Here is a 15,000-nt window from a genome sequence, read left to right on the forward strand (position 1 = left end):
CAGCAGGATGCACAATGGGAAGAAGGCAGGCCGGCAGAGGCAGTGTTATGCTCTGGGCAGTGTTCTGCTGGGAAACCTTGGGTCCTGGCATTCGTGTGGATGCTGCTTTGACACGTACCACCTACCTAGAGATTGTTGCAAAGCATGCACACCTATTTATGGCAAGGGACTTCCATGAGGGCAGTAGCCTCTTTCAGCAGGATAATGCAGCATGCCACACTGCAAACATTGTTCAGGAATAGTTTGAGGAGTATGACAAACAATTCAGGGTGCTACCTTGGCCTCCAAATTCCCCAGATCTCAATCCAATTGTGCTGGAACGTGGAATGTGCTGGAACAACAAATCTGTTCCATGGAGGCCTCGCCATGCAACTTGCAGGACTTAAAGGATTTGCTGCTAATATATTTGTGCTAGATACAACGGGACACAGTCAGAGGTCTTGTGGAGTCCATGTCTGTACCTGTACGCATCTGAGCTGTTTTGGCAGCACAAGGAGACCTAGATGATATCAGGCAGGTGGTTTAAATGTTATGGATGATCAGTGTATTTTTTACATGAGATACCTATAAGTAAAATGTTACATTAAAAAGATGTGCATATGATCCACTCAGTCTAAATGGAATTTGTATATATTTGCCAGAACACACTTTGGAGTAAATTTAATATAGTCACAAGTTTTTGTTAGCTTGTTTGTTGTTTTTTTTTTCTTTATGTGCATTTATTGTTATGCTTTTCTACACTAGATGTACAGGGGGTATGGTATACATACATTGCTCATACACTTTAAGATGGTCACAGTATTACCAGAAGTAGTGTAATGAAGAATTGTCATTATCCTATTCAGTATCAGGGTTATTCAGTATATTTACACAGAATGTGGGTTGAGACTCCATATGTGGAATCTAGCACCCCACACTCTTAAACTTTCTGAAGTAACAGAATAATGGTATTGCTTGTGCATGCAGCCCTTTCACTGGTAGACCTAGAAAAAGGCACAGCAATGGGCACACTTTGTGTAACATTACACATAGAAAAGGCCTGGAGTGAAAAAAGCTCCCCTGGAGTGAAAGACGAGAAAGAAATGAGTTCTGGAACTCTTCCAGGAAGCAGGAACAGGATGTAAGCCTTAATAAGGAAGGTGAAGGCAAATAGCAAAAAAGCATGGTCAGATTCTGTCCATAGGTCAGAGCAGTTATCAAAGAAGAGAGACAGTGAAAGCAAGAATGTACAAAGCGTAATATGAGCTTAAGCGATCGCAGTCTTTTAGAAGAAGAGTTATCAACACATTAACATATTCATTGGACACTTTTCACATTAACCAATAATCTGACAATTGTCAAAATATTGGCACATGAACAGAACAAACACCTCATTTGACTATATAACATTTCCAAGCAAAAGCAGAAAACGTTTACTAATGATTCCTGTTTTTTTTTTTTGCCAATATTATTTTTTCTGTTGAGGCATATGATGACTACAATGCAAGAAAAACTGAGTTATTACAAAAGTGCATAAGTACAGCAAAGCTTAGCATATATAGAAACATGAGTATGGTATTGACAACATAAATTGTTTCTGGACTACATTTCCCATGATGCTCAGCTAGCTTTTAGAGTCTAAAAGCTAGCTGAGCACCATGGGAAATGTAGTCCAGAAACAATTTATGTTGTCAAGGTTAGCCATCACTGGCTTAGATAATACCCAGCATTTACTCATGTATACAAGGTTGTCAAGGTTAGCCATCACTGATCTAAGCTTTCTTTCATATTAGGTAGTGTACAGAGAACAGGCTAAAACAAAACAGGCTATAGTACCACTGGGAAATTTAAAAAAGTAATTCCTGCAATACTGGTAGTATGATTGCTACGAAAGCACAATAATGTTGCCAGCTAATAATCAGCCTATGCCACGAGTATTCCACATCAGAGAGTCAATCTAAGAGCTGAGCATGCTGTCACTACATGCCTTCTCAGAGCAGACCGGTAGCTCTTCCATCAGGGTAATAATTGGCATTTTCTGCTGCATGTTTGGCGATACAAAGTATATAATGATTCCTGTTAATCAATTAAAGCAGAAGACAAATAAGCACTGTTATATCAAAATAATGTAGCCAAAGATTGATGACACAACAAATATCTATCCATCTACACACTACCTAAAATGCCTGTTTAAACAATCTGAAAGAAGCACACACAGCAATGTCCATAACGATGCACATTACCTATTACCATCACTACTTCGGTTTCCAATATTCTACCTGTGATGTAATCACAAAGTCCACACAAAAAAATATTTTATTTGTCGGTAACGTTGCAGTGTCGGACTATCAAAACTCCTTTAAATTTATTAAAAACATTTTCTCACTTTGTAGTATTACTGACAGCACAGCAGTCAGTGAATTTTGGATACTGTTGGAAATTCAGAAAACTTCATAATAGTTTTAATAGTCACCTTGTCCGCATTTATTTTAATCACATCGATGCCAGAATCAAGTATAAATGTTTTTACGTTCATGTGTTTTGCAGTATGAAATCTAGTCCATAAAGCCTCACTCACCCCTTTTATACGCTATGTTATGATTACCAGCCTGTAGAGGAACACATTTCTCTGACAGAAGCCACAAGTTACTGATATAATGAATGTAAACTTGCTGTAAATGTCTGCTCACCCCCTGTTTTCAAACAGTACAGGAGGTTTTACTGGGTGATAACATTCTTACAGTCAGGGAGGGGGGAGGAGTGAATGGACATTTTTTATTATTTATAAAGCGCCAACAAAGTCTGCAGCTCTGTACAATAGGTAGACTAACAGACAAGTATTTGTAACAAGGCGAGTTAGATGCACATGAACAGAGGGTGTAGAGGGCCACGCTCAAAAGTACCTACATTCTAAAGGGAGTGGCACAAGAGGTAAGGGTAGCATATATAAATGTCAGCAGATCATGATCAGATAGAGCATATGGAACATTGGAGAGATAAGAGGCAGTACAGAGATTGGTGAAGATAAATGAGTTGCTGTACGAGTTGCTAAATTAGACCATTGCATGACGCCGAAGGTGGAGGTTACAGAGAGCAGTCGAGAGGCATCAGAGCTGTTGTTGCTTGGGATATTAAAAACCCTTAGGATAAGAAATAGAGTGCTAGGGCAGAGTAAGTGTGGTAGCCAGGGAGACAAGTGTTCAATGACTATGCTAGGATGACGGGGGGCAGGCGATAAATGATGACAACTCTTTAAGCAGCGGGTTTAAAACGACAGAAAGTGTGAACTTCAAAGGAAGGAAAATATTAGGTATACTGCCTCCTTTACAGTTGTTAAGTCTGGGAGTGTGGAAGAATCGTAAGCCACCGAAAAACATAGAAGCAGGAGTAACAATATCAGAGGGGGACCACCAGGTCTCAGTGAGACCTTGTAGGGTGATAGATTATGAAATTAAAAGATTGTGTATAGCTGTAGATTTCAGTTTGGGGCAGACAGAGCGGGGGTTGCACAGTGCATACCGAACATTGGTGAATGAGGAGAAATTACAGGGCACTAACATGTGGTTTCTGGCTGACTAAGTGTGACCAGAGGAGGCGAAGGGCTATAGGCTGAGAGAGACATCACCAGCAGGAGGACAGACAATGACACAATGTGAGAGTGGCGTTTGTGTGAATGGGGTCTAGGATCTAGACCTGTAAATACCTTCATTTTCATCTCCAACTCAATCCTTTAGGCCTCACCTATCAAATACAGAAACAACAATAGTGAAGCTCTCCATTTTTTTTTCTCAGCACTATCATCAAGCTTGGAAGTATAAAAGGCTGGCGCATTAACCAACTGAGCTCTCTTATCATATAATATAAGCACTGATATCTGCTCTGCACTGCTGTATACCATTTGTTAATTGGGTCTTTTATTTAAATCTCGGTATATATACGCCGGCTGGCTCAGCTATTTTACCTATTTACACTGCTATTTTCACAGAAAGGGGGATAGGAGATTAAAACAGTTGGAAAAATACATAATTCATGCAGATGCATTCTGCAACCTGCAAAGTGTTTTCTTAATTAAAATCATTTAATCATGCAGTACTTAAAATTCAAAAATGGTAAAATTATCAAAACAATGTGCCTTTATTGAGTAATTAATTTGTGCTACAGTGTTAGTTCTTGGGGTTACTCATGTGTCTTTTTCAGATATCACAGTCTTTAATTCAATAGTAAAAAATATATATAATAAATAATTTATTAATAAGGGAGTAGAGTAACTGTTCACTTATTTAGTGCATGTGCGTGAAGATATATATATATATATATATATATATATATATATATATATATATATGGAGTGTAATGTAAGATAATGACAGGTAAAGTAACAAAATCGCCATATATAATTCATGGTACATGTTGGAATGCAGAATTACATGTTCTGGAAATTAGTTTCAGTAGTTGAAAAGGTGCAGACATGGTTTTCTGTGTGTCAATCAAATAATCAATCTTAAACTGCATCATAGTTTAGGCTTACAAAGGTCCACAGGTTATATCATCAGCTGTTATTGGTGGAACCAATGTTACATACATGTACGTACACCCAAATATTGAGTTTAGATACATTGAGAGAATGATGGATAATTATCGAAGGATTTGAGAATAGTGTGCACCGAGCTATTTGTCACGAAGATCATATTGGTTAGAAGCTGCTTTGTGTTTATCCTGAAATTGCTCTGTAAAATATACTAAAACAAAATTTCACTACACTAGTAGATGGCTATACTGAATGATCATGCAGAGACGCAGTGCCAACTCCCATCTCAGATGCCTCACATTGACTGTATAGGTCAGGGGTGCCCAAAAGGTAGATCCCCAGATGTTGTAAAACTACAACTCCGTTGATGCTTTGTCTGCCGTTAGAATGCTTTATAATAACAAAACATCATGGAAGATTTATTTCTACAACATCTGGTGATCTACCTTTTGGTCACCCCTGGTATAGATAATAGACACATATCAACTTCTCCATTGACATTCCTAGGCTACTAGGTTTACTGTAATACACATAGCTGTTACATTTAGCTTTTCTATACCTTGGTCTGACAGTTCTAGGACAAACTTCTTCATCTTTCAAAAAGTGATGCACTCATATGAATAGAACAGGCTATAGTAGGGGTTACTATGCATCCCCAGTTACTTAATACTTGCTGAAGATTTGAGAACCACAGGTCCTTGCTATACCCAAAGGAGATGTAATGGAAGGTTTCCCTAACTACAATTCACCATTGTCATCTTACTTGGGTTCCTCGTAAAACTTGTATTAGATAATTAAATTAATGTGACGGTTTTTATCTTTTCCTTTTTGTTTTGGTTAAATGGCTACATTCAATAGAATTAGGGATGTGCATGGGAACTTCCGAAATATGGGACTTCGGCAATTCGGGACTTTGGCAATTCGGCACTTCAGGACTTCGGCACTTCAGGAATTCTGTACTTGTAATTTCCTACTCCTACCGCTAACCCTACCCATTCCCCTAACCCTACCCCTAGCCCTAACCTTACTCCTACCCCTAACCCTACCCCTAACCCTACAGTTATCCCTAACCTTGACCCAACCCCTAACCCTAACCCTACTAGAGTTAGGGTTAGGTAGGGGGTAGGGGTAGGGTTAGGGGTAGGGTTAGGGTTGGGGTTAGGTTAGGTTAGGGGTAGGGTTAGGAGTAGGGTTATGGGTAGGGGTAGGGCTAGGCTTAGGGTTAGATTTCTGTCATCATACCCTTAATTTTCCCTCCCTCTCCTGTTTTGACACTTTTCGGCACTTCCGAAATTCGGGACTTTGGCAACTCGGCATTCCGGCAATTCGGTTCAGCTTGGCCCTTCCAAAATTGGGCAAATCGGACATTTCGGAATGTCCGAATTGCCGAAATTCTCCCGAATTTAAATTCGGACCGAAACAAATTGCACATGTCTACTTGGAATTAGAGTTTTGTAAGATTACAAATTTTAGGAAAGGGAGGCATATTTTATCGCCATAATGTAAGGAAAGTGGGGACTGGGTGTGGGTATGTGACAAAATGCAAACATATGGATATATTTTTATGCCTATTTTTGATGAAAGATACGAAGAATATAACGCTGAAATGTAATTTCAACCACAAATATATATAAAAAAGGGTTATATAAATGTTTGTGCTCACAATCATGTTATTTACTGTTTTTCAGCAGGGGACAAAAATGAATGCAAAAAGAATAGACTTGAAGAAACAATTTGCACTTTGATAGAAAATTAGTTTACTTTACTGATTTGCAAAGCAGAAATCCACTTTTGATAGAAAATAATAAGAAATAATTCAAAATATATTACTCTGCTGAACTGTAAGAGTTAAAAAAAACTATGTAACAAATCAGATTGCACTTAAGGCGACCATTAATTAAAAGAACCCTACTGGCACCCAGACCACTTCATCTCAATGAAGTTATCTGGGAGTCATGTCCCCTCCGTTTCAACCATGTAGCTGAAAACATTGCCATTCTGCAGGAACGGCAATGTTTTCATTGCAGCGTATACCTCCTTCTGGCGCTTCTGCCAAAATAGTAGGGTTAAAACTCAACTATTTCTATTGGATGGTTCACAGTGTTTTGTTGTGCATATGCAATTGCCTCCCTGTGCTTGCCTATGTGGAAGCATTGGATTGGCTGGGAACGTCAATCTTGCCAAAGAGGTCGAGTGGAATGTCAGAGACCAGCGCAGAGGTCGAGTGGAATGTCAGAGACCAGGGGCCGGTCACCTAAACACTGACTAGGGAACTATAGTGTTAGGAATACATAAAGCAGGAGATTTCAGCACCCATCCCCAGCACTCCGTATAACTTAGAGAAGGCAATGGTTAGAGTGCAATGTCTTAAGAGTGAGCACAGAAGAGTAATTTGTGTCTCGGCGAGTACAGATTTCTCTCTTCTCATCTAGATCAGCAGGAACTGTGATGTCACCATCTACAGAAAGGGGCAACCCCCAAAAGATTCATGCATCAAACCGTCCCTCATTTTCAATTCACCCATGGACAGAATATTAGCTATACACCCAATGAAGTCAAGCATGTAGACAGTCATGTGTCTTATATAACCAAAATCACAAAATAAAACTGTCCCAAATCAATAAAACGTCTAATAAGTACACCTGCCAATGGCATTTATCATACCACTAGGTAATATGACAGTGGCATTCATTTAAACATACAGCCTACAAATATAACAATATGATAGAGTATAGATAGTATTGCCACTATACACTTCACCTCTTTTGTTAAAAGACCATTTATTTAAATGCTCCTGACAGCAGCAATGGGTTGTCCCACCCCCCAGTTATAAGGGTAGACTTGGAGTTTTTCTTTGCAGATCTAACAAGAGGGGATTTGCAGTAACATGGAAAAGGAGCCCCTGGCAAAAAGCATCTGAATCCAATTCCTTCTGCAACCTAAGACCTGCCTTCACTGTATCTCCATAAACACATCACAGGTAAACGTGATACAATGAGTTTCACATCATCCTATGCTTATTTCAATCAGCTGATGGATGATATAGTAGTTTTGGCAACTGGAAGTAACCTGAACTTTATTACATACTGTAGTTTTTTTGGGAAATTGAATCACCTATTTTGAGCAAAAATATTAAGTCGAAATATCTTAAAATTCACATAATTTTTAGAAAGCATTATTGGTTTAAAGTTATATTTATGGGATGAATCCCTTACAGAATGCAAATTAAATTTAAAATGACATGGAAACTCGTGAAAGCCATAATGAGTCACAATGATGCAAAAGTAATTTCTTAGCTACTATCTTATAAATAAAAAGATGATAATAATAATAATAACGTAATTACCTTGGAAATCAATTAATATATTGCTTTAAATCTAAAGATGTGTGGGAAAACCAATTGGCACCTGTATGTCAAACTGCCAAGTGGACTGATTGATTCATCTGTCTAAAATAGTGCATAGATTTGGGGTTAATTTTGATAGCATGTAAAGCATTTGTAACTTGAGAATGTTTTATTTGTAACTTTGATCTATGAGGAATGTGTGTTGCTGATTTTTCTGTCCAATTTTTGTTACTAATAGTGACATTCTTAAAACCAAATAACTAGTAAAGGTTGATATATTTTATTGGTTTGCACACAAATAAGTCACTTGTATTTAATGCTTTATATGTGCTATGCCTGAAAATTATTTGATGGGGCATAGAAAGAAAAAAAAATCATTTTTTTTTTCATGAAACACTGTAAGTGTCCTGATTTGGTAATAAGTAAACTTATGATTAACAAACTTGCAGACTGTGAGCTCAAACTATTTGTTACCCCTCTTTTGCTGGTTAATGCAATTGCACCTTTAGGTGCTTCCACTTATAGTTGACTGTCATCCTCACTCTGGTACCTGAGAGATCATTTCCTTTCAAAACACGATAATAAGCAAATATATAATTATATTATTATCAGCTGAAATTGTGAAAACAGAATGGACTTTTATTGGGAAAATTAGAGCAACCATGAGGCAAAGTGATAACTTGGGACCAATGGAAACCCCAAAAAAGTAGATGTTCTTTGCATAAAATGTTCCTGTTTTACTCTGATAAATATTCCTAATTCTCGGTTTGATAAATATGCCCATTACATCATAAATTCATGATAACAACATCCCTACATCATTGTACAAACTTGTTTAACTTTTTCATTGGCAGTATTGTTACAAATCAAGTCACTGTAAGTTTATCTTGGTACAATGAAGGCTGTAAGAGTTATTCATTAAGTGTAAATTGTTCGGAATTGAATGTTAAATATTTAGGTAAAAATGGGCAGATTTTAAAAATGTGTCCCTGGCAGCTATGTCTGCAGTTTGACTGTATTGGCCCAACATTGGAAATTCATTTGAATAACAATTCGGACTTTAAAGGTTAAACCCGACAGGTTTATGCAGTGAGAGAGTTCATTACTAAAGTAAGAATTCTAGGTGAATTCAAATTCAAATTTCAAATTTAAGGTAACGGTAGCAGAATGGAAAGCAAAGCTGATTTTAAATTTTTTTTTCCAGTGTTGCTAGTTTCAAGTAGCTAGTTTTGACCTTAAATGTGAAAATCACCTTATATTCACTTTGGAATTCTCATTTTAGCAAATTCCCTTGAGTGAGGGTTTCTCCAAAAAAAAAACTTGGCTTGCACAGCTTGACATTGACTGTAAGCCAACTGATTGGCTTGGAGCATCAGCTAACCAATGATTTAAGCCAACTGATTGGCTTGGAGCATCAGCTAACCAATGATTTAAGCCAACTGATTGGCTTGGAGCATCAGCTAACCAATACTGTAAGCCAACTGATTGGCTTGGAGCATCAGCTAACCAATGCTGTAAGCCAACTGATTGGCTTGGAGCATCAGCTAACTAATGCTGCCAGAGCCTTCCTTATCTAGGATTTCAAATAATGGAAGGACAGTGAGACAGAGTGATCCCGCACTGGAAATCACACTTTGGGGTTTAACCACTAAAGGTGAGTCAGCTCCAGGGATCGTAAAAATGTCATTTTGATGAACTTGTTATGGTGCCCAAAATGACCCTTTAAGTGTTAAAACCATTTGAGATTGGCTTAACACTTTAAGATAAGATGGCACAAGGGGACCCCAGGCACCATAAAAACCTCATTGAGTAGAAGATGCCAAGGGTATCTTTTAATTAAATGTTTTGAAAATGTTTTGAAATGAGAATTCAGCATAAATTCAATTTTATCTTTTTCTTTAGATAGATTTAGACACAAAAAGTCCCAGATTATTTTCCAAATGCTTTTCTCTGCTTTTATAGTAACAAATAATTTTAACTTGTCAGGACTCTCTCTGTATTATACATGTGTACATATGTGTATATATGTGTAAGTACATGCTAGATGTAATTTAATCCACACAATATATGAAAGGGGTAAAACAAAATAACAAGACATGTTTAAAGGAACTATATAGTGTTAGAAATTTAAAACTGAGTCCTCTGCCCCTACAATGAAAAGCATTGTCTGGGTGCCTATAGTGTCCCTTTAAATCTATTTGAGGCAGGGAGCATTTATGCATGTTTATTTTCATATCTAAACATTTTCTGTGCATTTAGTTAGTGTATTGTCTAAATAGAACACAATTAGGAAAAATGTAGAATTTTAAGAAAACTATTTCTAAGTTAAGGTACGTTTCCCTCCCATTTTCCAAATTCTGTTATTTGCTGAAAGAAGATAAGGGATACAGCTTTGCAGAAATCTTTCACACAGGAGATCATGAAGACTGGTTTGGGAACCACTTTTATGGAATCAAAAACCATTATATCCTAAATCAAAGATCATACATACATTCTTCTCAGATATATCATAACATATATGAATAATTAAGCAAATATTAGTAATTGTGTGATCCAGATCTATATGCTCATATTTTCTATTGCTGTAAAAAAAAATCACACTAGTGGTCCTTTAGTGGGGAATAAGGATAACAAAAAATCAAGAGAATATTCACTAACAAAATTGTTATTTTATGTGCACTCAGAGAAGGATTAAGATCCCACATATCCCTAGACAGGTTACCCGTTTGTCTCCCTCCTTTCTTCTTCACATTGGGATGGTCAACGGAGACAAGATATTTCATGGTTTTGGGACCCTACCTAACCCCTGGACCTTAGGTGGCCACCTAAGGTCAATTTATGGTCTGTCCTCCTCTGACTGCACTCAGTACAATGTGTGATCTGCCTAAGATGGGTGGGAGTTACACTTTTTTTAAGTAAGTAATTAATTAATCAATTTCCCACAAAGAATATCATTCTTTAACGATTGGCCATGATGGAAGCTGGGGTGAGGGACAAGCACTGTCTGTGTCTCCCAAGCATTTCTCCTGGTGTGTCAGTAACAGGAGAGAGACCTTATAAAAGATAGCAGCTTCTGCCTGACATAGTAACTCCCTCTAGTCTCAGGCAGGCCAGGACATGCATAACCCATGCTGCCTCGAGATTAAAGAAAGGCAAAACCTAGTCTGAACTGAAAATTATCTTCAAATTATCTTGGTTTGTTAGGATGTCTCCAGATATCTTACTTTTGGATGGCATTATTTTACAACAAAACAAGCTTCATCTATCTATCTATTTATCATCGATTGATTTATCTATCATCGATCTATCTATCTATCATCGATCTATCTATCTATCTATCTATCTATCGATCTATCGATCTATCTATCGATCTATCTATCTGTCTGTCTGTCTGTCTGTCTGTCTATTTATCTATCTATTTATCTGTATGTCTGTATATCTTCATCATTGAATCACCATAATGCAAGATACTATCAACTCATTCAGCAAATTAGTTTTTTTGAACATCTTGACATTATGTACGACGAATTAGCTCAATATGTGCATTAAGAGAAGAAAGAGTCATTTTTATAGAGATATTTCCTGTACCAGACACTCATATAGATTTTGTCTTAGACCTTTCATGAGGTTTGGTAGACCCAATAACATCATAACTGCCTGGTCATGTCATATATATTGAAACACGTTCCGCTACATACTGCTATATGTCTTGTCCTGGGAATGGAACCCACTGGGTTGCTTTTTGGAAAAGCAGTCATTTGATGGAGGATACAGAAGGTTTCTTACAGAACAATTATGTAGAATTTTCAGGAAGATGATCACAATCCATTTGATTTTATATATCATGGTACAAAGGATTTTTTAAACAGTCAAAGTGACACGCACTCCAATTTAAATGTAATGGAGCTTTTCCTAAGTTGGGCTTATGTCCTGTCGTAACATTGTGACTTCCAACCCCGAAGCTGTCTGAAATCTCCTTTCTTATAGGTAAATCTCATCTGGACATAGTCGTCTATACTTTGAGCTTACATCTTTACAATACAGGAAATACCCTTATACATCTTCTAGATTAAGTGGTGTCTAGGGGGACAGTCTTAATATGAGACTCAAACTTCTCACAGTCACCAAGGAAATCACCAAAAAGGAGCAGTAGTAGTGTGTTATTAAATGTGCATGCAGCTATAAGTGATTATTTACAGATATGATCTTCTACCAACTAGCTTTTAAACATCACACGCATTCACACAGCATTAACATTCATTATGAGTCTCAATTGGCATTTTTCCAGTTGAACTATTTTTATCTCACTTTTGCAATTACGTATTTACTAGAATACAATTTACTGTTTAGTAATAAAGTTAAGGAAAAGGCTGTACGTAAAAACAACAGGATAGCCCACAACTCAAGATATTGTAATTGTTAAAGGGAAACTGTCACTTTTCAAGAATTTTAATATTATGTTTACCTATTCCTATATTTAACAAATATGTATTTGTAAAGTGTGAAAACTAAGATTTAATCTAGAAATCCATACTTCTATATTTAGTAACTGGGCATCTCCATCTTAGCCCCCTGTCAGTCATTGTTATAAGCTCTGTCTTTTGCACCTGGCAGTCAGAATAGAGAAAACATACAGAGAAAATGAGGAATAAATTAAACAATGTTTCTATTTCTCATCTTCATCAGCAATATTTGCCCACGTTTTGCCTTGCCTGGACTGGATTATTTTTTTTTTTTTTTTTTTTTTTTTTTTTTTTTTTTTTTGTAAATCTCTTTTTATTGAAGATGGGGGTGAGAAAGGGAAATAGTGGAAGGCGCGCAGGCCTCCATGCATAGCTTTTGCAATAGTATATTACGTTTAACATGTCAAACATTTTAAGGATAGTTTAGAGTAGTATATAACAGTATGAAGCTTAGCATGGCTCAGATACTCAGACATAATGAAAAATATATAACATGAGAAATTACCCAGCAGGTGAGTATGCCTTAGAATCGATGACATTGCTTTTAAACTAGAAACTTCATAGGGATATATATCTTAGTTCCCAACTAACACCTGGTGTAAGGGACATCTTCCAGTCCTCTGTGTGGTTTTTGATTAAGTTAACAAGTTAAGGAAGTCAGGAGTAGTACACATAGAACACTGTGAGTGAGCGTAGAATAACCAGGTCAAATTATACAAGTCCTCTACCAATGTGTTCGAGGAGCAGTATCATATCTTGAGTGTGAGCCTCTAGGCTTGCGGGCCCAGAGTAGTGGTGTGTGAAGTGTCCGTATGTGTCGTCTGTGCTACTGGAGTGATCCAAGAAGGGTGCAAGCTTGGTAAGTCAGAGGATACGTGTTCAGTTAAACTTGTCGGACCCGAGAATCACAGTAAGGTATTGTGTCCTGGGTTCGGCTCGTCTTCTTTCGCGTATCTGTGGGCTGTTGTGTATATGGGATTGTAGTGACTGATGGTGTCTTCCTGGACTGGATTATGACATCATTTGCTACGTCTTAATATAAATTAAACATCTTAACATAAACATCTTAATATGGATTTTAAAAAAGGAGTTTTCGTGAAAAAACTTTAACACACGTATGATTACAATATTTTATTCTGTTGGAAGAATTCTAGAGAAATGATAGGTCCCCTTTAAAAAAAAAGGATAATATAATTTCTTTATCACTTCATTTTCAGTGTAATTGTTTGGCTGTCAATGGAGTGAAATTAATGTGAAATGATAAGATCCTAGTTTAGCCACTAACATAGAAAAACATTTTGAACATTTGACTTGGCTTGCCTTTAATAACCTTTTCACCTATTTTAATGTAAACACATTTCACTAGATTTTATTACCAAACATAAAGTGATATGACATCATATAATCAACACACAATAAAATATTTATATAAAAAGCATGATCATATAGGTTTGGATTTGCCACGTATGCATTTTGATCACATTTTCACAGTTATATAGCCCTCGTAGCAAGAACATTCCTTAGTTAAATCTAAGTTTCCAAATGCCTTAAAGACTATACAAACCTACAGAATTAAGAAATGGCCTTTGGGCAGATATTTGAAATCACATCAAATATAGCATGCATTTTATGTGGCGAGTTCTGGAGACAGAAATAAATTAGATGCTGACAAAAAGAGGTAAATGAAATGATTGGTAAGCATTCTAAAACGTGCCAATAATAGCAGTCGTTCAGAAATAAAGGCATGTTATAACAAATAGCTAAGTAATTAATCTTACAGGTTGTTGAGTTAGAACAGTGAACATAACTGGTCCATTGCAACTGTGATTGAATCCAATTTCTTCCTTTTATTATTATTATTATTATTATTATTATTATTATTATTATTGTAATTTATGCAATGCCAACTTATTCCGTAGAACTTTAAAATGTTATAATAAAAATATAAAACATCAAATAACACATCAATGAGCTTAAAAACAATCTAAATGATGTGGGATGAGGTCCTACAAAAGTAGGAAGTATAGTAGATCATATGTGGATTGATAAAAAAAAAAGGTTTATAAAATGAAAACACAACTGGAAAAGAGCTGGCAACGACAAATTAAGAAATTGCAAGAAAAAACGGCTACCAAACTGAAAGTTGAATATGAACATTTATAACAAACGCTTAATCCATAATCTCATGCCAAAATTCAAAATTATTGTTAACATCATGCTCTATGGGAGTGGATATACAAATCTTCCATTGTATGATCCACATTTGAGATCGATAGAGCCGCTACTGCTCCCATTTAAGTTAATCATTATCAAATAGCCCAATTTTTTGCTTTTTTTTTTTAATTCTTTATTTTTGAAAGTGCATAGATAATTACAAGTTTCAGTACTGCAGGATACAGCGCACTTTTGTTGTTTGTTTTTTTGTTGATTAGAAATTCAAGAGTAAACATAGACAGGCTTAACAGAATACAAGGAACAATCAGGTTATACATGCTATCTAGCACAATGTTGCTTGAGATCCCAGCACTATATTTATTCATATATTGCAAGTAATCTGCACAATTTTAAATGCTTAGTTATTCATGGGTTAACTTTAAGGGAACCGTAAATATAAGAGACAAACCAGTGAGCCCAGGTTAAACCGACAGGTCTGTACACTATGCAGGTGCTTTGCGTTTTAAATT

General features: G+C 36.5%; 1 protein-coding gene across 2 annotated transcripts in view; it reads left to right on the top strand.

Moving 5' to 3' along the window:
- The first annotated feature begins 7,381 nt into the window (after positions 1 to 7,381).
- Positions 7,382 to 15,000, top strand: part of COL28A1 (collagen type XXVIII alpha 1 chain) — a 78,714-nt gene continuing 71,095 nt past the window's right edge. For both annotated transcript variants that reach the window (XM_063429705.1, XM_063429706.1), the window contains exon 1: positions 7,382 to 7,487. The gene's annotated coding sequence lies outside the window, so the exon portion shown is untranslated. The remainder of the gene's footprint in view (positions 7,488 to 15,000) is intronic.

This window comes from Pelobates fuscus, chromosome 8, assembly GCF_036172605.1.
Source record: "Pelobates fuscus isolate aPelFus1 chromosome 8, aPelFus1.pri, whole genome shotgun sequence".
In the NCBI taxonomy this organism is placed as follows: Eukaryota; Metazoa; Chordata; class Amphibia; order Anura; family Pelobatidae; genus Pelobates; species Pelobates fuscus.